The following is a 9,777-nucleotide window of genomic DNA, read 5'->3' on the forward strand; positions in this document are numbered from 1 at the left end:
CAGAAACAATAAGTAACAAAATGGCAATAAATATATATCTATCAATAACTACTTTGAATGTAAATAACTAAGTGCTCTAATCAAAAGATATAGGGTGTCAGGGGCGCCTGGGTGGCACAGCGGTTCAGCGTCTGCCTTCGGCTCAGGGCGTGATCCCGGCGTTACGGGATCGAGCCCCGCATCAGGCTCCTCCGCTATGAGCCTGCTTCTTCCTCTCCCACTCCCCCTGCTTGTGTTCCCTCTCTCGCTGGCTGTCTCTATCTCTGTCAAATAAATAAATAAAATCTTTAAAAAAAAAAAAAAAAAGATATAGGGTGTCAAAATGGACAAAAAAAATAAGACCCACTTATATGCCACCTACAAGAGACTAATTTTAGATCTACAGACACCTTCAGGTTAAAGTGAAGGGGTGGACAAACATTTATCACACAAATGGACATCAAAAGAAAGTTGGAGTAGCAATACTTATATTGAACAAACTAGATCTTTTTGTTCTTATATTTTTATCCTGCTTTGGTATCAGGATAATGCTGGCCTCACAGAATGATTTTGAATGTGTTCCCTCTATTCCATTATTTGTAAGATTTTGATAAAGATTGTCATTAATTTTTTTAAAGATTTATTTATTTTAGAGAGAGAGAGCACGCGTATGAGCAGGAGGGGCAGAAAGAGAGAGAATTCCAAGCAGATTCCCTACTGAGCGTGGAGCCCAACATGGGAGCTCAATCTCATGACCCTGAGATCATTACCTGGGCCAAAACCAAGATTCAGACCCTCAACCGAATGTGCAACCCAGGTGCCCTAATTTTGTTTTCCTTTAATGTTTGGTGGGGTTTGCCAATGAAGCCTTGTGGTCTTGGGCTTTTCTGTGCTAGATTTTTGATTCCTAATTCAACTTTCATGCTTGTTATTGGTCTAAGAAGATTTCCTATTTCTTGGATTCAAGATTCATGATCAATCTTGGTAACTTGTACACTTCTAGGAATTATCGGGAGTTTTTTTCTAAGTTATCTGATTTGTTAGTATATAATTGTTTATAGTAATCTGTTATCACACTATTTCTGTGGCTATCTGTTGTATTGTTTTCTCTTCCATTTCTCATTCTGGTTTTGAGTCTTCTCTTTTTTTTCTTAATGTAGTTAAAATATTGCCAATTTTGCTTATTTTTTTGGAAAAACTGGTTATTACTTTCAACATGTGTTACTGTTTATTCTGATCTCTATTTTTTTATCTTTCTTTATTTTCTTCCTCTACTAAATTTCCACTAAGTTTCTTCTTTTTCTAGTTCCTTATGGTCTAATGTTGTTTATTTGAACTTTGTTCTTAATTCAAGCATTTATGGCAAATTTCATTCTAACATCTGCTTTTGCTGCATCCCATAGGTTTTGGAATATTGTGTTTTCTTTTTCTTTTGTTTTGAGACACACTTTGATTTGCCATTTGATTTCTTATTTTGCCCATTGCTTGTGTAGTAGTGTGTTGTTAATATTGACATATTAAATATTTAACACTTACATTGTAGATTTTCCAGCTTTGTTTTATTGTTGATGCTTAGTTTTGTACCATTGTCATTGAGAAATACTTGGTATTTGTAATATTTGTTATGTCTCTTTTTATGTGATTTAACCAGGGAATTCTTCTTTATGTACTTGAAGAAAATGTTTATTCTATTTTTCTTAGACGGAATATTTTTTATATATCTTTTAGAACCATGTATTCTGAGGTATGCATCAAGTAAAAAATGTTCTTACTGAAGAAAATAATAAAAAGTATATTTTCCACCTTATCAAAAAAATTTAAAAATTAAAAAATAAAACTATTCATGCTTTGTCATACTTTTTCACTGTTACAATGCAGTAATAAAATAATAATAATTAATATTTGGGGATATTTACTCTATATGGCTATACTTAACATTTTTCTGATAAGACAACTAAGGATTTTATCAAATAAAATCTATAGGTCTATTCCTTATCATTTCTTCTCTCACTTCAAAACAGAGAAAATCCATCTCTTTTTCAGGGTTTTAACAAATATCCAATTCTACTTCTCTCTATCTTTAAATATTTGTCTTTAAACTCTCTGGATTTATTTTGGTCTATACTATCAAGCATCACATGGATATTTTTTCCCAAAATTGTTAGTTCTTTTTAAGATCACCTCTCATGACAATGTATAGATAGGACCAGAATAAAGGCAAGGACGTGATGGTGATGAGAAAAACAAGAATGGAAGATCATGCAGCTGTACTCATAATAGGTCTAAAGAAGGGAACAGAATACAACAAACTGAATTTTATAGACTGTAGAAATTTACCTACATACCTGATATAAATTCTGCTCCTAATTATTATATTTCTATTACTTAGCATTAATATTACTCTACTACTACTTATGATTTTTGAAGCACTGTGATTAGAAAATCAGGGTACTTTTAAAAGTCACAAGCTAGATCTCCTGATGAACTAGTTTTCCCAAACCAATTGTAAGTTCTTTAGAAACATCATCTGTGCTTCTGCTTCTTTTTAAGTTCTCCGTATGGCCCAGAACTTAATACACGGCTAGCTGTTGAACATTCAGTGAATATTGCTTAATAAGTATAATGCAACATTTCTTTGACTCCTTCCATAAAAATTTCTGGAACCTACAATGTACACACACTGTACAATGTGTAGACGCTAGGTTGTCAGTAGCCACAAAACAGGAGCAGTCTCTGCCCTCATGGAATCTACATTCTTGTGGGGAGACTGTATTTCTCCAATAAACTGTAATTACTAATTGTAAGTACTCTGACAGGAAAATATAAGATAGAGTGGAGGAGGTGTCAAAGGAGGCTTCCTTGAAGAAATGACATCTGAAATGAGAGCCAAAGCACAAGTAAGACATGACTAGGTGAAGGGGGAGATGAGATGAGCAGACAAAGGGAAGAGTTTATACAAAAGCCTTGATGCACTCTACAAGCACATGTTTCAAATAATCATCAGAATGCCTTCAAAAGAAAGTCAGGAAAAAGCAACAGAGAAAGTGTAGGAGGGGTGAGAAATAGGAAAGAATAATGACAGAACTCCATCATAAGATCAAAGAAATTAGTTGAAAAGTGTTTATTTCCTGTTGTTCTATCCAAAAAATCCTAAGTAACTGTCTTATCTGTGTTCCCTGCTCTCAAGAGGCTGCCCCAGCCCAGCGTCTTCAGTGGCTTAAGCCTCTCTGGAATCATAGGCTACCCGTAACGCTGCCAATGATTAGCATACCTTACTTGGGACAAAATGCCTGCTAGCAACATGGCTGTGATAATGCAACGTCTTACACTCAGCAACAGAGTATGTTCTGACAGAGTTGCAGAAACATTGTTTTTAAAGGCCCTTTCCCGTATTTTCTCAATCCTTTGCCCATTCAGCACTTTTACCTCTGTCACCATGATAATACATACCCAAAACAAATAAGGAAAGTATTTTTGCTTTTTACACAGGAAATAGGGGTCAATGAGCTCAAAAAAAAAAAAAAAAAGTTACCTTCACCCCACATGGAGGATTCTCATCTCAGAGGTGATGCTCATATCCCTGTCACTGTTTTACAGGCTCTGGGCGTGGTATGACACAAGAAGTATTGGTTATTTTCATTGTATTTAAATACCAATTCCTTTGGTTTGTCAAAATCCAAAATGAAATGATCTTTCAAAGTTTCTAATGTATGTAACACTCAGATTATATCCCTTGTGAAAATCATGGCAACTTTCCCATGGCCTTTTCTCATCTGTAATGAAAGCCCTGTTTTCAATGGAAATATGGGTGGAAATCCCTTCTCACAGAGGCAGTGTACCATCAGGCAGATGCACTCTCATTGGAGTGGCATCTTCAGTCCCCAGTGGGGTGTTCAGTGTCAGAGGCTCCGGGCTTGATCAAAATCCTACACATTTTCTTGACAGATAGATGTCTTTGGCACCTCAGCTAGTAAATAACAGCACCAATGCCCATCATTACCTCCTCATCTCTCCTGCCACCCTATAAGAAAGAGGCTTCTTTGGCCTGAAAATATATGTAAACATTGTTTCCTCTTTTTAATTTGTTGTTGTTCTAAAACAGATCCTAAAGAGAATATATTCAAGTTTCCATAAACATTGTGTAGAAAATATCCATTTAAAAAACGTGAAATCGGGGCACCTGGGTGGCTCAGTCGTTGAGCGTCTGCCTTGGGCTCAGGGCATGATCCCGGGGTTCTGGAATCGAGCCCCGCATCGGGCTCCTCCACTGGGAGCCTGCTTCTTCCTCTCCCACTCCCCCTGCCTGTGTTCCCTCTCTCGCTGGCTGTCTCTCTGTCAAATAAATAAGTAAAATCTTTAAAATAAATAAATAAATAAATAAATAAATAAATAAATAAATAAGATTAAAAACCTGAAATCCATTAAGAAGGAAATAGTGTTGTTTCAGATTTGCAAGTTGTTCTGATGAATAGAGTTGGTGCCTAACCCTCACCAGGCTGGGAAGCAGCCTGAGCAGAACGCCACTGTCTCAGCTTCCAAGACACTCAGGGATCTCAGGTCAAGATTATCACCTAGAGAAGTGCCTATCAGAATTATTGGAGGAAATTTTTCAAACCACCCATATGCTCCCCCAGATGATCCAGATACACTCCTCTCCCCCAGTGTGGTTTAGTAATAACAGCCAACATGGTCTGAATAACAATTGATGCCACTCATTGTGTCATATCAGACACATTAGCAGCCTTTCCTTACCTCACTTCCTCATCTGGAATATGGGGTTATTTTATGGAGTTATTATGAGATTAAATTAGATATGCACTGTGCCTGGTACATCAGAACATATTTGTGTCCACCTAATTGTTCACATTCCCGTGAGAGAACAGTCTCATTATCCCTGGTTTAGAGATGGAAAAAAAAAAAAAAAATGAGACCCAGAAAGGTTAGGTGACCGATCCTGTTCAGAGTTCATCAGAACTCATCCCCTTCCCTCTGCGTTCTTTCAGTACCTTCTACTCCACAGCACACTGCCTCGTCCCTCTTCCTCATTTCACTCTTCCTTCTTCTGCTAGGGGCTGTTGTTGTTTGTTTCCTACCTGCATTCAACTGGTACCAATAATCTAGTTCCTAAAATAAACTAAGAAACATTTGCATTACTTGAAGGAAAAATCCACGTAAAGCCAAAAGCAAGGCTTCACTAATACCTAATAGATAATGAATATTACAATTCTGTTATTACTAGTATTGTCATTAAGGACTCAGGGGACTGAGGGTATAGAGAGTTAAAGGATATAAATCAGCAATGAATGTAACAAGTGTTTTGCCTGTCAACTATTAATAAGGTATATGGAAATCCATCCTAATAAAGTTGTTTCCCTTGAGCGGATTATTGATATGATCCAAATATTGAAAATCAATGTTACACATGTCCATACTTTCAAAATATTTGATTCGCTAGCTTATTAGCACATTTAATACAAGATGTTTGGCAGAATGATTGATCACTTGCAATTCACATGAATAAATAAAATTATAGTAAAAAAAATAAGCCTTCCAACAGACTGATAAATTTACTTTTGGGTGTTCTTAGAATATTCTTGTTATAGGGGCACCTGGGTGGCCCAGTAGGTTAAGCATCTGCTTTTGGCTCAGGCTATGATCTCAGGGTCCTGGGATCCAGCTCCTTGTCATGGCTCCCTGCTCAGCAGGGAGTCTGCTTCTCTCTGTCCCTCTGATCTTCACCTCCCTGCTCTCCCTCTTTCTCTCTCTCTCTGTTTCTCTCAAATAAATAAATAAAATCTCAAAAAAAAATTATTGTCATAGTTTCTAAGAAAAACCCTATAGCAAAAAAATGATCTGGCTTTGACATGTAAATATCCTTTTGTTCTACAAAGAACTTCAAGCAGCTTCTAGAATAAGTCTGTGGTATCAGGGAAGGAGCAGAGAAAATTTCAGGGACACCAGATTTCATGGACAAGGTCCACATGTCACTAATGCACCCAGAAAATACCTGGGAGCTCAGTCGCTCGCTCTCTCAATCCAATTCCTTGCTGGACATGTTATGTAGAAGAGGAACCACCCCCAGGGAAGGATTCTCCCTGAGGCCTCTTGAGCATGTCCAATTAATCAGAGTACAGAGAAAATGGGGAAATGCTTAAAAGAATAAAATCCAATCCCCAAAAGCTATTGATTTCCTACATTAAACAGCTCGAAGAATTACTGCCTATCAATATTATAGCAAGTGATATAAGTAATTCTCAACTGTTCCCCTTGCTCAGTATTCATCTCCTAATCAAACCAGTGGATGAAGACATTATTACAATGGGGCATGACCTACCTCTTCAGCCTCAGCTCCTTGGAGGATTACAGGCTTATTCCTAAATGTGCTAAGTATTGGGACAGAAACTACTTAAACAGTATGGACACAGAACATTGAGATCCAATATCTGAGCCACATCAAAACCATATTCAAATAAAACTATGGCATAAAAATGGAATTCCATAGTCCAAATCAGTGTAATTAATTTTATCATAATCTCATTCAAACTGTTCCCCACCTAAAATGCCTTCCATAGGGCTCTCCCTGTATAGCAATCCTATTCACTTATATCAAAGTCCAATTGAAAATGTCAGTTTTTCTCCACAGTCTTTCTTTACCATCTGGTACCATTTCTTTCCCATTTAATGAATACATTCATTTACTAAACAAGTAAGTATTGAGTTTTTACTGTGTTTTGGAATGATCAATTACTCCTATAGGCTCCAATTTATTATTGATTCGTTCAACAAACATTTAATTCACAACTATCATGTGTAGTCACTGCAGCAAGTGTACGAGGTACAAATATAAACTGTATGCCATAACTTCAAGGTTTTAAATTTTAAGAAGATCAAGTAGATTCTTAATTTTTAACTATATTGTAATGAGCTGAATTAACTTAGAGAAAGATATATGGTTTCCAGAGCATACTATGTAATTCAGAGGTAAGGCACTAATTTGGCCCCAAGGGTTTGGGTCTAGGGACTCTTATTTAATTTATAGACTGCCTCACTGTTTATACAGTAACTTAAGCTACTAGTTATGATTTCATATGTGGTTACATATTTTCCAACTAGACTGAAAGTTTATTGTAGGCCCAAACATGCCATTAATTTCTATATGTTCCATTAAAGTATCCTGAATAATATTTCACACACAGAGATGCACTCAAATTACCCTAAAATTATTGCTGGTATATTGGCTAGTGTGTATATCTAGTAACCAAATAAAAGTTTCTGGAATTCTAAAAGCCAGAGTCACAAACTAATGTGACTTCAGGCCAGTCTACAAGAGTGTTTTGCTTATTTTCATATTTGCTGCATAAAGCTTTAAATTTTTAAAGCCATGTCCATTAGTTCTGATTTGATAAATTTCATATAAAAATCCATATTTCTGCACTGCCTTGGAAAATCAGACAGCCTGGTAGAATTCATACAAATTCTTTCAGGGCAGCAAATCTTATTCATTTATTGTCTAAGTCACCAGTCTCTACCCAGACAACTTTACTCATTTGCATTGTGGCCTCTATATATATGAGCTTGCAACCTGTTTTAAGCATTAAGATCTAAGTAAAAGATTTGTCATCCCCAAATTCCCATGTGCCCGTGGTTGGAAAGATAATTTGCATTCTGCAGAGCCTCCACACCCTTTACCCTGAATTTGAAGGCAATAGGATGGGATTTTACCATTATTTACGGGAAATAGGAAGAGGAAGGATAACCTCTAAAGGCAGTTGGTGTGTACTGAGGGCACCCATGACCTGAGAAGAAGTAATTGTTTCTCTCCAACTGAGAACTAGTCCACCCATGCTATGTTCGCAGAAAGAGAGAGAGAGAGAAAGCCTAATCTGGTAAGCAGATGCTATTACATTAGATGCATGACCTTATCTTGGGGCTCAAATATTTAATAGAATTTGCTGAGTTTTCACATGGGAGATAAAGCAAAGTACATTAACCTGGCCTTTTGTTATTAATGAAAAACGGTATTAATAAACATTACCATCCTTTAATCCTCAAAGAACAATGTCATCCATTAAACTACAACAAGAGGATGTTTCATAAAGTCATGGATATCTAATTCATCATCATCAACCATAAAAATACTCATCTTGTTGGATAACTGAAAAGATAACAAACTGGCAGCTAAGAGATCTAAGAAGGCACTCATTTCTCCAGGCCTCAAGTTCTTAGATGTTACAGATATAAAGAAATATTTTCCTATCTTTCAAGAGTTTTGTAGGGAAAAAGAGATTCATAGAGCAAAAGAGTAAGTAGCATTAGAAGCAGGATGTAGTCTACTCCCAATGAGACAATAGGCAAGAAGTACAGAATTTCCAAGAAAAGGGCAATTTCTGAGAATGATAAAGAGAGGGTCCACAAAAGAAGTGGGATTTGGGCTGGAATTAAAATATGGTTGTATGTCAATAGGCACAAATAAGAGAAGGACCACAGGCAGGCCTTCCATCATGGAGATTCTTATATGGATCTCTTCCTTGCTGTGACTGCCACCACAGAAAAGATAGTGCTTCTCATGAAAGTTCTGCTCTCTCTTCCATTCCCCCACATCCATTTCCCACAATGCTTATTCTTCTAAAATATAAGACCATCTGATTTACTTGTTTAAACCTTCAATGACTTTTACCTACAGGATATAATGCAAACTCCCAAAAACAGCCCAAGAGCTTCTGGGATCGGATCCCTACAAAGTCCCAGCTGCATAACTTGCAGCTCCCTGACTTACTCTCACACTCCAGCTATATACAAACACCAAAGTCCCCAAAGGGATCACACATATGTTTGCTGAATAAATTCAGCATAAATTCACTTGCTGAAGCTGCCCCTTCAAATGCCTCCTCTACCCTTTTCGCCTGAGTAATTTCTACTTCACCTGGCTAACTTCTAGTCATTCATTAAGGCTCAGGTTCAACCCCTCTTGCTTTCCAGACCCTTCATTTACTGTACTTGTAACTACTTGTTCAGTGTCTGTTTTCTCCACTAAATGGTAAAGACAGGGAATTAACCCATCCTATTTGCCCCTGTAGCTCTAGCACCTATTAAAATGCCTAGCACATAGCTATTTCTCAAGAAATTTTTGTTCAATGAATGAATGAATGAGCTAGGAAATAGCAAAAGGAAGGGGACAGCAGTGCACAGAGCACAAATGGTACTCTGCCTCAAATTTCAGGATAAACATGAGCTTCTGAATTGTTATTATCTAACTTTAAAGAGTACATTGACATAAGGCAACTATACTTATCTCTTCTGACAGTCCAGGACACAGAAGTCAGGCAGGCTCAAATGCCGAACAACATCACCCAGGATGCTCGCTCTCCCACAGTATTAGAGCTGCAGTGCTTGGGCATTTGAGTCAGAATGCCTTTAGGTTCAGACTTCACAGTCAAACCCAAGCATGTTGCTATGGAAAAACAAGATCCACTTTTGCTCCTACCATGTAAAACATGAATCTCTTGTTATGATATTTTTAGCTATAATGGAAAATCAGGCTTAGACAAATAACTCATAATTATGGCAGAGGCATTGATGATGAGCTAAGAATTCAGTATTTTACATGCCAGTGCCTCTTTTATCCTATCATAAATCACTGTCAATTCTGCTTTTAAAGGAAAATGAGAGCACAATCCAGGTGATGGCCACTTACAGAGAGAATGCAGATGTCCTTAAATATTTTAGACTGGCTGGCTTAAAATGGTTTTGACTTTTGTTTGCTCCTTCCCTTGGTAGAACCGGAATATAGGCTTAAAA

This window comes from Ursus arctos, unplaced genomic scaffold (assembly GCF_023065955.2).
Source record: "Ursus arctos isolate Adak ecotype North America unplaced genomic scaffold, UrsArc2.0 scaffold_87, whole genome shotgun sequence".
NCBI classification, from domain to species: Eukaryota; Metazoa; Chordata; class Mammalia; order Carnivora; family Ursidae; genus Ursus; species Ursus arctos.